This window comes from Cupressus sempervirens, chromosome 5 (assembly GCF_028749045.1).
Source record: "Cupressus sempervirens isolate cs-2001-9-10 chromosome 5, ASM2874904v1, whole genome shotgun sequence".
NCBI classification, from domain to species: Eukaryota; Viridiplantae; Streptophyta; class Pinopsida; order Cupressales; family Cupressaceae; genus Cupressus; species Cupressus sempervirens.
In genome coordinates this window covers 95,319,019-95,340,219 of record NC_143122.1, presented here as the reverse complement: position 1 = coordinate 95,340,219, position 21,201 = coordinate 95,319,019, and the positions used below count along the sequence as shown (strand labels likewise).

At 31.6% G+C, this 21,201-nt stretch overlaps 1 non-coding gene and 1 pseudogene across 1 annotated transcript; both read right to left on the bottom strand.

Moving 5' to 3' along the window:
* Positions 1-8,094: 8,094 nt before the first annotated feature.
* TRNAI-UAU (transfer RNA isoleucine (anticodon UAU)) lies at positions 8,095-8,166 on the bottom strand. The gene has a single exon. It is a non-coding gene; the product is annotated as a tRNA-Ile (tRNA).
* Positions 8,167-10,340: 2,174 nt separating this feature from the next.
* Positions 10,341-11,447, bottom strand: LOC149554728 (hyperosmolality-gated Ca2+ permeable channel 4.1 pseudogene; annotated as a pseudogene).
* Positions 11,448-21,201: the final 9,754 nt, after the last annotated feature.

Below are 21,201 nucleotides of genomic sequence, written 5' to 3'. Positions count from 1 at the left end.
TAACCCTAACCCTAACTCTAACACTAACTCTAATTCTACCCTTGACCCTAACCTTAACTCTTTATAACCCTAAATCTATACCTAATTCTAACCCTAAACCTAACCCTAATTTTGACCCATATTCAAACTCTAACCCTAGCTCTAACTCCAACTCTATCTCTAACCCTAACCCCACCCCTAATTCTAACCCTAAAACTAACTCTAACTCTAACCCTAGCTATAACTATAACTTTAACTCTAATTTTAACCCTAACCCTAACCCTAATGCTAACCCTAACCCTAACCCTACCCCTCATCCTACCCTAACACTATATATAATGCTAATCCTAACCCTAACACTATATGTAACTCTAACCCTAACACTAATTCTAATCCTAATCCCAACCCTAATTTTAACCCTAAATCTAACACTAATTCTAACCCTATATCTAACCCTAACTCCAACTCTATCTCCAATTTTAATTGTAACTCCAACTTGATCCCTAACTCTAACTCTAATTCTAACCCTAACCCTAACCCTAACCCTAGCCTCAATTCTATCCCTAATTCTAACACTAACACTAATACTAACACTAACATTAATTATAACCCTAACCCTAATGCCAACCCTAACTCTAATAGTAACCCTTGTGCTAACCCTAACCCTAATTCTAACCCTAACTCTATCTCTAACCCTTCTAACTCTAATTCTAACTCTAACCCTAGCTCAAACCCTAACTCTAAATCTAACCCTAACCCTAACCCTAATTCTAACCCTAACTTTATTTGTAACTTTAATTCTAGCCCTAACACTAATTCTTACCCTTACCCTAACCCTAACTCTAACTCAATCTCTAACCCTAATTCTAACCCTAACCCTAATCCTAACTCTAACTCTAACTATAGCTCTAATTCTACCCCTAACCCTAACCTATATATCCCTAACTCTAATCCTAATTCTAACTCTAATCCCAATTCTAGCCCTAACCCTAACCTAATTTTAGCCCTAACTCTAACTCTAACAATAACTCTAATTCTCACCCTAACCCTAACCCTAACACTAATTCTAACCCTAACACTAACTCTAACTCTAATGCTCATTCTATTCCTAACCCTAATTCTAACCCTAAATCTATCTCTATCTCTTACCTTAACTCTAACTTTATCTCTAATTCTAACACTATCCCTAATTCTAACCCTAACTATACCTCTAACTCTAACTCTAATTGTACCCCTAACCCTAAAATTAACCCTAATCCTGACTCTAACTCTAAACCTACCCCTAATCCTAACCTTAACAATATATATAACTCTAACTACAACCCTAACCCTAATTAAATCCTAATCCCAAGCCTAACTATAACCCTAACCCTAAATCTAACTAGGTAACTCTAACCGTAACCCTAACTCCAACTCTATCTCTAACTTTAACTCTAACTTGAACTGGGACTCTAACTCTAATTCTAACCCTAACCCTAATCTTGTCCCCAATTCTAACCCTAAATCTAACTCTAACTCTAACTCTTATACTAACACTAACACTATTACTACCTCTAATTTTAACTCTAACTCTAATTGTAACCCTAGCCCTAATGCTAACCATAACCCTAACACTAACCCTAACCCTAATTCTAACCCTAACCTTATTTCTAACCCTAAATATAACCCTAACCCTAACTCTAACTCCAACTCTAACCCTAAATGTTTTTATAACCCTTATCCTAACTGTATTTGTAACCCTAATTCTAAACCTCACCTTAATTCTTACCCTTACCCTAACCTTAACTCTAACTCTAATCCTAACTATATCTGTAACCCTAATTCTAACCCTAACCCTAATCCTAATTCTAACTCTAATTCTAACTCTAACCCTAACCCTAAGTATAGCCCTCGCCCTGACTCTAACTCCAATTGTAACCTTAACCCTAACAATAACCCTAAATATAATCCTAACTTTAATTCAAATCCTATCCCTCACCCTAATTTTAATCCTAACTCTAACTCTAACCCTAACCCTAATCTTTACACTATCCCTAACCGTAATTCTAACCTTAACCTTAACCTTAACTCTAACTCTAACCCTAACCCTAACACTAACACTAACCTTAACCATAAACATAACTCCACCCCTTACTCTAACTCTACCATAAAGGGACTCTAACCATAACCCTAACTCTAACTTTAATCATATCTCAAACCTTAACCCTAACCATAACTCTAACCTTAACCTTGACTCAAACCCTAACCCTAAACCTAACCCTATCCCCACTATAACCGTAACCATAACCATATCAATAACTCTAACCCTAACCTTAACCATGAGTATTACTCTAACCCTAACCTTGACCATAAACATAACTCTACTCTTAACTCTAACCCTAATTCTAACTCTACCATAATTGGACTCTAACCCTAACTATAAGCATAACTCTAACCCTAACCTTAACCATGAGCATAACTCTAACTGTAGATCTGACTCTACCATAATTAGACTCTAACCCTAACCCTAACTTTAATTTTAATCCTGACTCAAACCCTAACCCTAAATCTGAACTTAAACTTGATTCAAACCCTAACCCTAACCCTAATCCTAGCCTTACTATAATCCTAACCCTAATCATAACCATAATCATAACTCTAACCCTAACATTAACCATGACCATATCTCTAACCCTAACCTTAACCATAAACATAACTCTAATATGAACCTTAACCATAACTCTAACCATAACCATAACCATAACTCTATCCCTAACCTTAACCATAGCTCAAACCCTAACCCTAACTTCAAACCTAACCCTAATGCTAACCCTAACCCTAATTCTATCCCTAAGGTTAACATTAAATGTAATGGTAACTTTGTCCCTAACCATATATCTACCTATGACTATAACATTTTACATTACAATATCCCTAAAATAAAATATTTTTTTATATCTAAATTAAACTCCTTATATTAAATTTTAAAAAATATTTGACTCAAACCCTAACCCTAACCCTAACCCTATCCCTACTATAACCCTAATTATAACCATAATGATAACTCTAACCCTAACTTTAACCATGACCATTACTCTAACCCTAACCTTAACCATAAACATAACTCTACCCCTAACTCTAACCCTAATTCTAACTCTACCATAATTGGACTCTAATCCTATGCCTAACCCTAACTATAAGCATAACTCTAACATTAGCCTTAACCATGAGCATAACTCTAACTCTGGATCTGACTCTACCATAATTGGACACTAACCAGGCTAACCCTAACCTTAATTTTGATCCTAACTCAAACCCTAACCATAACTCTAACCTTAACCTTAATTCAAACCTTAACCCTAATCCTAATCCTAACCCTAGCCTTACTATAACCCTAACCCAAATCATAGCCATAACCATAACTCTAACCCTAACCTTAACCATGACCATAACTCTAAGCCTAACCTTAACCATAAACATAACTCTAATCCGAACCTTAACCATAACTCCAACGATCACCATAACCATAATTCTATCCTTGACCTTAACCATAGCTCAAACCCTAACCCTAACTCCAACCCTAACCCTAATGCTAACCCTAACCCTAATTCTATCCCTAAGGTTAACATTAACTATATTGGTAACTTTGTCCCTCACCATATATCTACATATGACTATAACTATTTACATTACAATATCCCAAAAAAATATTCGACTGAAACCCTAACCCTAACCCTAACACTAACCCTATCCCCACTATAACCATAACCATAACCATAATGATAACTCTAACCCTAACCTTAACCATGAGCATTACTCTAACCCTAACCTTAACCATAAACATAACTCCACCCCTAACTCTAACCCTAATTCTAACTCTACCATAATTGGACTCTAACCCTATCCCTAAACCTAACTGTAAGCATAAGTCTAACCCTAGCCTTAACCATGAGCATAACTCTAACTTTGGATTTGACTCTACCATAATTGGACTCTAACCCTAACCCTAACCTTAATTTTGAACCTAACTCAAAACCTAACCCTAACTCTAACCTTAACCTTGACTCAAACCTTAACCCTAACCCTAGCCTTAGCCTTACTATAACCTTAACACTAACCCTAATCATAACCATAATGATAACTCTAACCCTAACCTTAACCATGACCATAACTCTAACCCTAACCTTAACCATAAACATAACTCTAATATGAACCTTAACCATAACTCTAACAATAACCATAACCATAACTCTATCCCTAACCTTAACCATAGCTCAAACCCTAACCCTAACCCTAATTCTATCCCTAAGGTTAACATTAACTATAATGGTAACTTTGTCCCTAACCATATATCTATGTATGACTATAACCTTTTACATTATAATATCCCAAAAACAAAATATATATTTTTAATCTATATTAAACTCCTTATATTAAATTTTAAAAAATATTTTGAAGCACAATTTTATAGTAACTTCATACAACTCTAATTAAAAATTAATTAACAATTTTATAGAAACCTTATCAAAATAAAAAATAAAAAATAAATATTTTTCCTATTGCGCCGCGACTACCACTAGCTTATATATACCTCTATATATATTACGCTGAGAGTAATCATTCTCGAGGCGCCTATTTTTATTTTCATTAATCCCAACTTCGATTAAAATAACTTTGGGATTAAATAAAAATAGGCACCTCAAGAACGAATACTCTCGGCGTAATATATATAGAGGTATATATAAGCTAGTAGATATTTTATCATGGTAGAAAGAGTAGAGTGGGATGATGTGAGCGTGAGTATGTTAAAGTATGTTAATGTTACAATTTATCTTTTTAGATTAAATTTGACAACACCCATGTATCAAATTTTAATTTTAATTATAAAATAATCTAATAGATACTATATAGAATATTTGCTAAAATTACAAAATTACAAAATTTAGAGATTAATTATTATAAAATTTAGAAATAATCTATTAACATTTCTTTAGATAGATTTATTCAATATATCTATACTAGTCAATTATAAGTCAATCTCAATTAATAGTTGAATGTTTTTAATATTAATTTAGGTTCTATACTTTTATATTAGTATTAGTATTCAAAGAAGTTTAATGTTTAAAATTATTATTAACGAGCTTTTTCTTTATATTTAGTCATGATATTAGTTAAAATTTGGTTTTGTCTTGTTTTGACTCTTTTTTTTTGGATCCGTAAAAAGCCGAAGCCCTCTATAGTATCAATACATAAAATAATACAATTGTTTGTGCTAAAAGGGAGCATAAAGTTCAATTTTGTTGGCACACCAATTTTTCCTTATTACATATTTGATTTCATGATGTTTCTTCTATAATCGAAGAGCCAATAATGCAAGCTTCTTGCAAATGTTGCTTTCCATTGTCGTTGATAGTTTTATCCATTACATTTTGTATAAAGAGTTCTAAAACTTTGTGAAAACTTGGCCAAGATCTATGATAAAGTATAAAATAATTCTACTTTCTACCTTTAACAAACATCTATATCCTTGTTTAATTGAAACAAGTTTCTTTGTCGCGATATTATATGATCTTGAAAAGTTCCTTATGTGAGCTATTTCTAATTCGTGAAGCCTATTCTAATGTTTGATGAACTAATCAAGTCTTCTAAGATTATTTTACTGATTGCCAGGAAACTTGAAATGATAAACTTATTGTTTTTCTTTTTATTCTTCCATGAAATTATAGTTTCCAAAGACAAACTTCTTTAAGTATATTTTAATTGATAGAATTAGAAACCCTACTACAAAATTAGATTTAATCAAGGCAACATATTAATTCCTCAAATTTCAAAGCCGACATATGCCTATCAGAAATACAGTTAACTGACCAAGAATAAAACATTCAAACAACATCTTGAACTAATATAATATTTCCTTTATCTTATCTTTGTCTTAATTTGTCTTCATTTATAACTTAGTTATGATTGAAATTTTTTTGTCTTAGTTTAATATTAAAATATTCATTCTTTTGTCAGATTGACATAATTATGCTTACAAATGATAATTTGTTGTTTTGGAAAATCAATCATGCTTATCCATATTTCCTTGTTCCATGATTTCGATTTTCCTTTTGAAAAGATATCTATTATGATTGACTCAATATCTATTTTAAGGTAATAGAGTATTAATTTTCTCTTTCATATTTCCTATTTTTAACAAACCCTAACTAACATGGCCTTCTTTTTCTTTATGACTAGAACAATCTTATCTCTGGAATAGTGATTACTACATATGACTAGTCTAGAGACTAGTATTTAACAAAATTAGAACTTCCCAAGCAACTAGAGAGGTCTCATTAAACTATAATGCTCTTAATATGCATTACTGGCCTTACAAAGAAAACATTCAAATACATCCAGATACTGATAATTAGTATGCTAATTTGGAGAAAATAATGCAACTAGTTCATATTCCATATTACTAAGATCTAATTCTAGTTAATACTATCTTCCTTGTAAAATTATGTCAAAATTCATGTCATCCTCTGATGATAGAATTCTGTTTCAGTTTTAGGGAATGTTAAATCCATTCTAATATTTGATATGAGCATTTAAAAATTTTGGATATAAGCCAACTTGAAAAATCTTCTATGTAACAATTTTAATGCAACTTTATCTAGAACTACTTGTAATGTTTAAGCATTAAGCATGACAAGAATGTATGAATTCACTCTATATCTATCCCCATTATTTATGAATTTTTGACCCAATATTCTTTACATTGTTCTCACTACTAAACAAAGTCTTTTCAACATTATACTTCCAAGTCTTCAATCCTCAATTGAGTATTCAAAAGCTAACTAGATCATCTATCCCTTAAGCTTAGTGGGGGTAGAAATTTCTAGAACCTAAAAAGATACATGACATTGAAGGCAATAGGGATTCTAAATATAGGGAAAGAAATATCTAATTGGAATATGAATCGATAATTGTAGGTTTAAAGGCCATAGTCAAGAGGAGCTTAACCAATAGGTATTCATAATATCTAATTAGTCATTATGCGGTTAGTTAATAAGCCTAGTCTATAATTAATTTTATCTACTCAATGCTTTTTGATGAGTATGTTTACTCTATCAGCCCTTACATTTGCTAGAGAGTTGGTTGCTTTATTACCTTCTCAAAATATGTGTTGAATTAGTACAACCTCAAAATGGTCTATACTAGGCTAAAGTGAAAGGAGTTTGACTAGGTTTAAAAAGTAGCCATTTTATTAATTTCATCGAGTAAGGACAAGAATCGTGGGAACCTTAGTTGTCGAGTAGGTACCAACTCCATCCCTATTCTTTTCACACACCTAAAAGCAATCTCTTCCTAGAGATTCTACAAAGAGCTAGTACTCTTGGCCATCATTTTCTTATAATCCATGATCTCCTTAAAATTTATTTTGAGGTCCTCATCATTATGAGTTTATAATATTTTAAATTATAATTTATTCACTATATTTTCAAATTTTATCTATTAAATGTTAAGGATTCGTAGGAAAGATGAAGATGTATCTATTTTATCCTTTAATTTCTTTTCATGAGGATATTTTGATACATGATTCTAGTAAACAATAAAATCCTTTTGTGCATCCACTAATTTCAATTTTGGAGTGAACACACAATTTTCCTAAAATAATACTAATCACATTCTTATCTAATTTCCCATGATAGATTGGATTATGAATGTAATCTTGCACTATAGATTATATCACATTATTATGGGTATAATTTCATCTATACTTCTATAAACTTCATTTCACTAGTACAAAAAACACAATCTATTACTAAATAAACTACTAAAATTTGTAGATATGTGACTAATTTTGATCATGTGACCAATGGTAGTTGATTGGCAGACATTTATCTCCCAACCAAATTTATGACTAAACTATTTTAAGCATTGATTAGGTCATTGATTTAGTCATTTATTGTTGTTACTTGGTAGTTTATATGGTAGTTTATTTGGTAGTTTTTTGGGTAGTATATATGGGACTTGATTTGGTAGTATATTTGGTACTTGATTTGGTAGTTGATTTAGTAGTATATTTGGTATTTTTTGCAAAGTATATATGGTAATATTTGGTAGTTTATTTAATCATTAATTTAGTCATATTAGGGCACGATGGAATTGAACCACCATCCTCCTGCTTATAAAGCAGGTGCTCTTCCATTGAGCTAGTACCCTTGAAAGAATAATGCAAAAAATTGACAAAGTTGTCTTCCCACCATTAGATCTACCATGATCATAGTCACTGTAACATGATATACTCTTCTCAAAACACAAATTTTAGTTATTATGAAAAACAATAATCTAAATGTTTATCAATAACAATTCAATCATTTTAAATTCTTTTGTTCAAGCATTTTATAATTACATTTCATGTCAATTACACTTCTCTAAATTATTGTAGTGATAGACTCTTATAGAATATAATTTGGAGTACTCTGGCCGCACACAAGTATTGTTCCTTATGCTCAGGTGGGTGCTAAAAGTGTTCATTACACCTGATGTTGACATTTATTATATTGAACCTTAGTTTACAAACAACATAAAAATAGGAATTTGTTATAAATAAGACACATGAAAAGAAAGTTTTTATCAATTATCTATAATTAAGTTATTCCTACTAATAGGGAAAGTGATGCAAATTCATAAATGTAACAAAGCACTAAATAATATTGTCAGATTTTTCTTAATTCAACTATTGTTTTAATATATTATTTTAGTAGCTAACCCCTAGCCACACCCATAATCAAGAAATAGGCTAGCCATTTGCACACACCCATCTATCTAACATCAAATCTTTAAGAAACACATTAAAACATTTCTAAATGATGCAAAATAGGTTTGGATTAGCAAATAGCATTATTGGTAGCCCAACTAGGTCTCCCAACCCAAAGAAACCCTTAATATTCACTAAATTATATTATCAATTTATTTATCAGGGCTGATTTCTTACTCCTGAGTTTCAAGTTTGTAACTAAGATTGTTGAAATGAGATGCATATTATAATTATAATATGGATTATTGGATCAATAGTTAGTCATAGCAAATTTAGCACAAAACTTTAGTTTCTATTAGTTTTGTTAATATTTTCTTAATTTAACTAGTGATTTTATATAATATTTGGGTAGTTGACCCCCTTCCACACCCATGATCCAAAAATATACTGGCCATTCTCACACACCCCATCCATCTATCCTCCAAGCTCCAAGAAACATAGTAAAACATTCCTAAAATGTCAAGAAATAGGTTTGAGTTGGCAAACAACATTGTTAAAAAAAATCCTTCGTGAAAATCTCTAGAGAAAAATCATTTCAGCCATCTGACATGAAGATAGAAAAATATATACAATAAGAAGATTTTATTTGAAGAAAAAAATTTACCATTCCAAATGCCCATATTTACCATTTCCATGCTTAATGTCTTTCTGAAATTAATCCATAACATATTGTGGCCAAGTCCTAAGGGTTCAACCAAGATGCCTCATGTTTGGTGTGACTTTTTTCAGTAATAAAGATTGGCCAATTTTGTAGAAGGAGAGGTGGGCAGGGGGTATGTCTGGGAGTTGGGAAGATAAAATGTCTAAAAATGGAATTAGTTGATATACTTTACATAATTCGACCCAAACAGAAAAAAATTAGTTATCCTACAATTGTTTCATACATTTGACATTACAAACATACTTCCAAGTGTTTGACCTCATAAAAGTCCAATTAGATTAGAATTGAAAATTCTAGATAATTTGGAGAGAAATACATGTATTCAGTATCAATCAAAATGGATCCTCAATGAAAAAATTAAATAGAGGAAACATCCCAATCATACTTTGGTTGTGCATACACCTCATATTCGATGGGTCCATCAACAATACTATCAATGGTCCATACACCGTCTAGTATATCCTATTGAAAATTGGTTTTTATTGAGGATATTAGTTTATCTACACCATATTTAAAACAATAAACTATGATCCTCACAAAAGTACACATAAATTACAACTTCTAGAATCTCCTTAGATTGAGAAGAAGAATAGCATAGATAGCAAGAATAGAATCACACATAGCCACATTATTCTCAGAAAGGTTTTCATGAGCTTTTGATAATTTCCTGCAAGTAGTCCATGAAAATGACACAAAGAAAAAATTGTAGTTTACCCACCACATACCGATATCCAAAGTAACATGCACCTATAGGTAGCATGAGAGGTGTGAAGGCAGAATAAATTAGGGTCAATGAAAAGATTGTAATATTAAATGCATAATACTGTGCAAAATCAAAAGTCTAAACCATCTGATGGCGATCCTTTTTGTTAATTGGATAGACTAGTCAAGCTCTTCCCCATAGATCAAGCCCATTTACACTCTCCCTTTGTGTTGAGCCATCTCCATCATCAAAACTAAAGTATCTTTCTGACAACAAAGATGCTTCCAAATTGTCCTTTTGACTCTCAGTGATGACTGCAGCAAGCCATTTTTACCAAAATTTTACAATTTTTTCTTCATCCAAGGAATTGGAGCTAACAAATCAAAAGATATGCCTAGAAAAGTGCTTGTTATCATGAAAGCAAGAGAGGATAGAAAGGACCTAGTAAAAACATGCACTCATATACTCCTCAATTTTGTTGCAATCATTCTCATCCATATAGAATTGACCCGTCCTCAAGAGAGCACCTTCCAATGATAACTCCAATAGTACTCATAGGAAAATCAAATTAATGAGGAAATATAAACTTTTTTAAAACCAGTACAGCTTAATGCTCTCCTAAGATAGTTAAATGGCTTTCAATCTTGGAAAGTGACAATAGATTTGTAGGAATAGTTATGTACATGCTTACAAAAATTAGCATATTTCGTAAGAACTGGAAGAACAAAGCTACAGCCCAACTCGAGCTTTGTACCCCAAGCCAACCATGATGTTGCATTGTTCGTACCCTCTGCATCAATAATTTGTCTAGCACTTTGTAAAGAAATGATGCCAATATATGTCAGCAACTGGTGGTGCTCTCTCTACCTTCTAATGGCTCTTTTCAAGCTGCAACTCCATAATAGAAACAAATTTTCTAATTTGTGGTCTCTTTTTCTCAGTTTTGGCATCCTGAAGAGCCTTGTTTGTAGTGTAGATATCTTTGAAGATGACAAATGCAACCCCAACAGCCTAAGCTCGCCCATCTTTAAAAACTGCCAGCCTACTTTCAAGTTCTTCATGGTGAGCTTCAAGTCTCCTTAATCTATCTTCATCAGTTAAACCCAAATGGAATGCAGCCCACTCCTTGAACCTTTTGTAACAAATTGCTTCCATTCATACTTCAATCCAGCATAGTATGAACCATGATGTCAGTCTTCAACAAAAAGATCATTGTGGGCCATTGTATCTTACTCGTAGAAATATTTAAAAAATTCATGCTCCTCAGAGATTTCCCTACCATCAATGTGGGCCTACAACCATGTGATATCATCCCTAATTTTTATAGAAGATATTTATATTTAAAGTTTAAAATTACAATTAACTTAAGTAAGTGAAAAGGAGAGAGCCAATAACCCATTAAGTTATTGTAATTCTCTTAAAAAAATTTAACTATATGTTTATTGTAATTGATGTTCTCACTAATCCATCAAAGGAGGGCTAGTGGATTAGAATGGATGTTGGAAAAAAATTGTATTAATCAATATAAAAAGAAATCATTCATCTATTATTCTATAAATATTTTAGATCATAATACTAATATTAATGTGAATTATCAATGTATGTGAATGTAAAATTAATCCCTACATATGCAATCCAATATATGAGAAAGTAAAAGCTTTAAAAACATATTTGTAACCAATTAAATACAAAACACAAGCTCTAAAAATGAGCATGTATTGTAGATATATAAGAATGTATGTCCTATGCACATAGTTTTAAGGATGTAAAATTATATGACCAAAAATGAATAAATGAAAACTTTCTACAAGATGTAGATAAATAATAATAAAATTGTGTATATGAAAAAGTGAAATATTATGAAACATGTTGTTTTTATTAAGTTCATCAAAATCATTATAGTTTCTTTTAATTCTCTATTATTACCTCATGTTATTTAATGGTGGGGAATAATGCTTTTGAAATACTATTCAACATAAGTTTCTACATTGGTATTAAATAACCAGGGAGGGGGGTGAATCAATTATGTCTAGTTATCCTATACTCCCTTTTAACAATTCGAGTTTGAATAATGATGCAGGAGAATCTTGGGTTTACTTGCAATATTGCATGTTTGATGGTTTTTTGGTTAAGTGTTGGGAGCTCGACATGGTCTATGGAACTCGGCACGGTCTAAGAGCTCAAAATGGTTTGTGGAACTCAGCATGGTCTATGGAACTTAGCATGGTCTAGAGCTCAGGATGGTCTTTGTTACTCGACATGTTCTGGAGCTTGACATGGTCTATGGTTGCTCAGCATGACTTGGGGTTTACTGGTGCTCGGCTTTGTTTTACTAAAACTCGACTTGGTCTTGGTTTCTGTTGGTGTCGAGTTGTCTGTGAGCTGATTTTAGGCATTTAATTTATGTATGGGTATTTAATTTATGTTGTGGATGACTTGTGGCTTGACCTATATCAAATGTAAGGGATTTAATTTTGTTTGTAATGAACTAGGCCGACTTGTGGCTTAGTTGGGTATAAGTAAGGGGTCTTGTAGAGTCTTTTGGCAAAAGAGGAGGTAGAGTTTTCATTCTAGCTTGGAGAAGGGGATGAAGTGGATGTGAATTTTGAAGAGCTAGGGCTGCGGCTTAGGAACCAAAGGATTGTTTGGTGGGCTTGAGGATACAAGTCTAGATTCTTCTTGGTGTTTTTATCCAATTGTGGATCTGGACTAGCTAGAATTGGGTTTGTAAGTGGATCTTTTTGGATATTGTAGAACTGATTTTGGTAATTTTTGTTTGTATTTGGCCCTAACCCAAAAGGCCTTACAGATGAGCATATTTCATGTAATCAGTTATTATATGAATAAAGAGTTGTGATTTGGTATCAGATCTTGCATTTGTGTTGCTTGTTGTTGTGTTTTCACTGTGTAGTTAATTTGTTGGGGGTTTGGACATCTCCTTTGGGGATTCTCCTGCCTTGCACTACATCAAATAAATTTCACAAACATCATTAGTAATCACCCAGTGGATATTTTTCATCACAGTTAACATATTCACTTGTTTTACTTCAAACTTATCATTCCATATTCTATTAACACCTCTTGGTAGTAATATAATTTAGTAATTACTGACCATAAACTTAATTGTTACCAAGTTGCAGTAAAATGAAGATAACATGAAAAATGAAAAGTGCTACATAAAAAAATCAACACATTTGACACCAATATTTTAACATGGAAACTCTGTAAAGGGAAAAAACACTAGGGACTAGGAACCCAAAAAATTTCACTCTTCTAAAGTGAGCTCTGTTAGAATCTTATTAAAGGTTACATCACATTGTTATTATCACCTTGTTAGAGTAATTAACCGAAAGATCATCTAGACCATATCATTCTTTGATCTTTTTCTAAAGAGTGTCTTTCTCTAGAAAGGACCTACAACCACCACTAATTGATCTTACCATATAGGACTTCATAGACTTGTTAATTCCACTTGGCCTACAAGATTTTATTCTATAATTATTAGAAAGTAACAGTGTAAAAATGATATGTTTAGGTATAGCACTACTTTTCTTGTTCAGATATCCTTTCTATTCTCATTTCTATTTGATCTCTATCTTCTAATCTTCTTCCCTCTATTCACTGGACTGGCTAATTTACTACTTCCTTCTCATATTCTTGATTCTCCTAGTTCAACTATCTTCTTCCACCTTCTTCAATAGTTCACATTCATAGAAACATGATCAACAACAACATCATCCAACCGAAAATCTAAAATTGTCTTTGTCTCCTCCTTAAATAGTCATTTTGATGCTTCCATATTCTTCCTTTTATTATTGCTTAATCACCATTGTCAATTTTATATTCAATGTACTTTACCACATAGAAAATATAATTTTTCATATAACTTGTGCACTTCCTTATCTTTCTTTGATCTCGATCATTAGCTCCTTATTGAGTTTCTCCAATCATTGATCTTGTAACTCATTTTGACTCAAGTCTTTGAACATCTCAAACTTTCCAAATTTCTATCAAAAGCTAGCCTTAGATATAATGATCCACTAACAAAGATAAAACTAAACCAAGAACAAACATAAAGAACCTTAGAAATTTTTATTTTTATTTTTAATTATCATATTACAAGAACAAGTACAATGATTGAATCATTCTCAAATTGTAGACCTCAAAATATAAGAATATATCATCTAAATAGATTTCCATAAAGATGCCTATACTTAATGAGTTCAATACAATAATAATGAACAATATCATTCAAAGACGCCTAGGTCCAACATATGAACTTTACAAGTATCAATTTCTATTTCAAGAAGTAACTTCAATAGTCTTCCTTAGCACTAATTATTCAACTCGAACACCTGAAAATTACACAAACATGCAACACAACACAAAGAGGGCTCAGTACATACTAAGTTAAAAATCATAGTCCACCTGCATACATGTCAATATAAACATATATATCAAACCGTAATGCATGTAACATAGTGCAATTCTAATTTTACTATGCAAGAAGTAACATCTTCTAAACAATGCAAAATTAAACTTGCACTAAGAATAACTAGTTAATGAACCATATATATACTGAGGTGTTATCACCATGGTGCTAAGATACTGCATCTGTAAATGGTAAGCCCTTAGACAACACATAGTGGGATTCTCTATAATACTCATGAAATGACGCAATAGAGACCTGCCTTGTTCTCTCTACTTAACCTTACTGGTTTAAGTTATAGGTAAGGACAATTATCTTTTGTTTATAATTAACCCTTCCAATCCATCTTAAAATTATCACTGAATTAATTAACTGAATAGGATAAATTGATATTCAACCACCTCGATATATGTTCATTACAGCTATCCTTAACATACACATCAATTAGATATTCTAAGAATGTACATGCAACTAATAATAAGTCAGCTTTCTCGTGATATTACATTCTTCATCTTTTAAAACTCCCATCTTCTACTGTCAAATTTGAAAGTAAACTTAGATTATTTTAATAACAAAAATAAATACTACAATATTACGATCTCGTAAATATAACTAAACTGTTACAACAGTTTAATGATATTTACCAGTTGTAGTACTATACTACTTATCTCTACTATTATAACAAGCTAAGTGTATCCTTTGAATTGACCAAGATAATTAAACAATACACATATGATAATCTTACTTTAATTGACAAATCATCAAACATATATCATAAATCTGCTTCACAAATGAAATAACTTACATTTCAATCACAAACTAAAATATATCTATATGTAAAGAATTTTGTTTCAAACACTTAATCTCTAAACAATCCCTAAATACTATAAGGTACTTCATAGCCTAAACATAATTGAATCCAAATGCAGCCAAAAAGATCCTTTGCAATATCATTGAATATTCAAATGTCTGTATAAGTTTTACCGCTGTTTAATAATAAGATTCCACCTAGTTTTAACTACAATCAGTAAATAACAAAAATAAATATAATATCTGAGATTAATTCAAAATACACTTCACCAATATGCAAAGTAACTTACATCATGCCAATAGCTGGAAGTAATTAGGATGTGAATCCCTAAGCTAACAGAAGCACACAATCTCTTCACATAATGATCCTGTCGATATAACAGCATCTATCTATATCTATGTTTTTGAAAAGAATGCCTTATTCATTTGCAACCAATTCCACAACAATAGTTATTTAACACTCAATTTCCATTTTAAATTATGGGATAATTTATGCTGTCACAGGAAGTTCCCTGTTTGAATCAAGCTTTCTTTTAAAATATTTGACAAAATGTCATTTCCAAAACCATCACATACTGTTTACTAAGTTACTGTTTTCAATATATATAAATTAACCAAGCTTTCGAATTCGACATACTATTCTCTTTTTAAAACAATGACAAAACCCTCGTATTAATTATTAATATCATCAAACAAGGTAACTGTCATAAAGGAATTCGAACTAATAATGTTCAGATAGTATATTGGCCATGATTCATGAAAATTTTCAAACATTTCATTACCCATAAAAATGCTATGCAAATAACATGTTAATTTAACATTGTTATGGTTTCACACTATCCATTTGACAAAATGCCTCTACCCTCGACAGTAGTCACGAGCCTATTATTTTAAAGCATACTCAAGACTGAGGCCGAGCCACTCACATTTTTCTATAAAATACCAAGTAAGCTTGAGATATGGGTTCTCACAAAGCTCATGCCAATGGGAGCACAAAACTTGTTTTCCATTAACACAACAGCCAGCATGCTCACTGTCGCAACCATATGTTTCTCACAAGACTCAACTTGGTGGAAAACATATGTTTGGGGCAAAGCCAATCAAATATACATGAAGCAACATCCAGGTATAATTCTCCATAAATCCACATTCAAAGGTTGATATATGCAGAACTAAGCATCACATGCAGTGCCATGCTCTGCATATACTCATCCTTAAATGTAAATTCACAATATGTAAAACTGATAACTATTTACATTATGCTAAATGAAATAACATGGCATTTGCAAACAGAGCGAAAGAGTAGGGTAAGAAATTGCCCCCTACTTGTAAAACTAAAAATGGAAGATTGTTCTTCAATCCAACTTGATGCCAAAGCCCCAAAAGCTAAATCCAAAACCGGTGAGTAAGCTCTACAATGCCAACTCACACAACTCGCAGAAGACTTCACAATGGGGTGAAGCAAAAAACCCATAAACAACAACAGACAACTTCTGAGGAATAACTCCATTGAGCTAAACCCAATATGCAAGTTTGCCTTCCAACCAACTCCCATAATAATGTCGATATCTCAGCACAAGATCACAGATGTAAAACCAAACAGAGTAATGTGGCCCATTACTCAGCCCATAATCTGCAAAAAATCCAACTCACAACACAAAATGGCCGACTAAACCATTGGTGCCATAAAACCCCATAACAAGCATTCATTACACCATATGAATCACAGTGCCATAAATTTGGCAGTACCAAGTCCACCACCATGAATTTGGTTCAAACAAAATAACTATGTTTCCCTCCTTCTTTGCAATCGATACCCATTTAGGGTTACCTTAATGCTTAATGCTTAAGAGGTAATTTAATAAAAAAATTTAAAACAAATAGAAATGTATATACCAACTTCCACTTAGGGTGTTAGACCCTTTTAACAAAACACACACACACACACACACACACACACACACACACACACACACACACACATATATATATATATGAATGCAAACTGCAGTTCCCTCAAAAACAAGTTAATATGAGTCATGAAAATGAAACCATCTCAAGGGTATACTCAATATAAATATTTAATCCCCATATAGTTACGTATATGAAAGAACAATGAAGGATTCTAAATGCGTACAGCATATTACCATTTAAATGTATTTGCAACATCAAGTTAACATACAGTATGAAACAAAATGCAGAAAACAAAGAGTTAAAAATATAATAACATAATCGATACTCTATCAACATGAAATCATTAATATGCCAAATTCAATTCATAAAATCCTAAATCACATTCATTGCTAAAAACATAGTTCTTCACAAAAAATACGTTTAGAAATAGTCTCATGATTCAAAGACAGTAATATAACCAAGTTCTACAAAAATTCAAACATAACATCAGAACGAAATCTTATAACAGCAAAGTCCTAATTTGCAGAAAAACTTGAAGTAGTAGTCAGGCATGACATTAGATTCCATTTCTTTCAACTTGGTCTTCTACCTTTTACTTAGTGAACATAACATTTCACTTGTGTAATATACTGCTAAGTTAATTCTAAACTTTCTTAGGCAATACTTACTATCTCATTTACTTTTCCAACTTCTCATAAAATACTATAGTTTTTTGGCAAATATAATCTTCCTTCTTTAACCTTGTCACTTGGTTAAGCTTGTGTAAGTCAATATATTACAATATTACATAATTCTAAACTAATCAAACCAACTTTACATTATCAATGTCCAACTCCTTCAAGTTCTCATTCAATACCATGCTTATCATCTTTCTCTTCATCATACTTTCTTCAAATCCTCTTCATCAATCATAATGATATAGAACTTTACTGAATTAGCATTATTTCTATGCAACTAAGACTTTAACATAAATGACAACATAAAAATGATATGGATCTTTTACATACATTCATAGCATTATTGATTACATTATCAGTTGGGACTAACAATTGAAACCTCTAAAAATTTCTAAATAATCTTATTTATACTAGGTCGACACAATATTTCTTATTGTAAAAAATTTCTAAATTTTAATTCCTCATTTTTTATTATATCTCTCCCTTTTCCCCAGGTTTATTTCCTCCCTCATAAATTTTGACTAAAATAGGTTTATAAGAAGTTATCAAAATATGCAAGCACATATCAGAGTCTTGTTGAGGATTTCATTTTATATACTTGACAGGCTTATGCTTCCATAGTTTGCATGCAAATGGGAAATTTGCATGGAAATGGAAAGGGCATGTGACATACCCAAAAATAAATACATTTTTGTCTACAATTTTATATGTTGAAAATATTTGTACTAATCACCCTTTTATTCACCTATTCTCCTTGCTTTTGTTTTTTTTTCTAACCTTTTAACATATGCATTATAAACATGATTCTATAAAAGAAAGTAAATAAGACTTGCTGAAAAAAAAAACAAAAAACAAAAAAAAAGACTTTTTTATGTTTTTGATGTTTTACAAAAAGACTATTTGCTTGATCTTTAGCAAATCCCACCTTCTAAAAAAGAATATGCATTCTTTTGTTGGCATCATTTCTCTTATTTAGTGTATTTTGAATCAATATTTCATGTTTCATTTTCTAGATATATGATCTCATGAAAGTTTTATATGCACTTATGTATGTACTTAATTTGTATTTCCAGTTCTTGAGTTTATAAAAAAGCAATTCTAAGACTCACTAATAATTTTTTTTTAACATAATCTGAATATTCCATAAGGTTGACTACTTACAAAAATAATTTAGAATGAAACTTTTGGCTATATAATAATATTATATTAATTTTATTTTTGTTGTGCCTGCTTTATGTATTCTCTATACATTGCAACATGATTATAGTAGGGATTTCAAAATTCTCGATATATGTGAATTGCATATTCAAAATTTGAATAGGTAATCAATCCCATCATAGGAATCTTTTGAATCTAACTAATTTTTACCATCAAATATTGTTTCCAAACTAACATTTGATGAATTCAACCCTCTGCTCCTTTTTAAAAAAATTGACGACTACTAATTTGCTTCCCCTATTTACCTCCAATGATTGGCCTAAGCTAACATTCAACCTCCTAAACCACTATCTCAGGATTGCCCAACTTTGTCTACTGAAGAATTGATACCCTAGGTTAAAGTTCCAACCCTACCAAGACAAGTGTAGGAAGGGTTGAGGAGGATTTCTCAACCCAATTTTTTTGTTATGGATAGATTTAATGGTTTCTTTTTGTATTATCCAAAGAAAGTCTAACAATGAGAATGTTTTGTGCTACCACACCTCTTCTTTTATAGGTATGCACTATTATAAATCAGACATCTAATAACTAGGCTTTTGAGTTTATTCAGATACATGAGAAGAAAGCTAGTAATAAAATATATTGTTAAAGGAATATTCAGTTTGAATAAGAAATACTGAGAGAGAGGGGGGGAGGGGTGGGGTGGGGGCTGAATCAATGTTCCACAATTTTTTTCCCAACTATGGATATCTTTAAAAATCTTTAGGCATGCATATGTGAACCCTGTTAGGAGTTGGTATTACATTTACAAAAGTAGAAAGTTGAGCCCACTACTCAAACATGCATATACAATGATATATTCTACACACAATAGGTATAGATACAAACATTGTTTAATAGTGTTGATATCTTCAATAGCTAATTTGTCCTTGGTGGATCTTTTTACAAAACTTCACATATACTACATTTTCTCTACTATAGCATAAATTTTGCATCATAAAATAATTATATTTCAATGTTAAAAGACATCATACAACTCTACATACAAAACTCTTTCCTTTATATCCAACTATTATATCCCATCATCCATTAACCTTCTTGCATGCTTCCCAAAACATAAAATTACTTTATGATAAGTTAGGGTTAACATCTAGGATTTTTTCCCATAATAGCTAAGTAATTATTTTGATAAAGTAAAATAATTCCTTAACACAATTTACCAATTCCTTGACTATGTTCTATTCTACCTATACATGACTATAGCTAGTAAAACTCTTATAAATCTATCTATACATATCATTATGACATGTGCATATGGGGATATGATTTATAATTTCCATACTACCCCCTTTTAACTCTAGAAGTGCCAATTCTCTCTCTATGAATCTCACCATTTGGAAAGGTGTCTCTCCAGATAGTTAACCTTTGCTACACTTAGACAATTTTTTGAGTTATCTCCTCCAAAACATAACTCCAAATTTTTTCTCGTCAATATAGCATATGTGTTTCCATAAATGAAAACCTCATAGTATCCCCTTACCAAAATTTCAAACAATCTCTCCCTTTGACATTGATGGCAATGTATGGAAAATTTGGGTAATTGAAATGTCCCTTTTCTGATTTTATATGATATTTCAAGCCTCTAATCAGATCTTTAAGATCAAACAACCAATCTTTCAAAGATCCACCAATTTCTCAATAAACCCCAAATCGGGTATGCCGAAAATAGTGCCAAAAACTTCACAGCTTCACATATTATTAGTAAATCTGAAAGTGGACATATTTATATAAATTTCAGTGGCATCACAGCCTACAAAATTACATTTTCAGATCTGTATAACATTTACACAACAGCTCCCAAACGGAGGATAAAAACAATGCTCATCGGGCTCCCGAAAACAACATAGAATAGCTTGAAAACACCATAGAAACACTAATAATATATCACAGAAGTATAATCATGACCAAATACATATATTCAGCTCTATTTTAACATCTAAAAGTCTGACATACAGCAGCAACCCAAACTGATATGAAATACTCAACTGGAAACACCAAACTCTTACAAAAACACACCCGAAAACT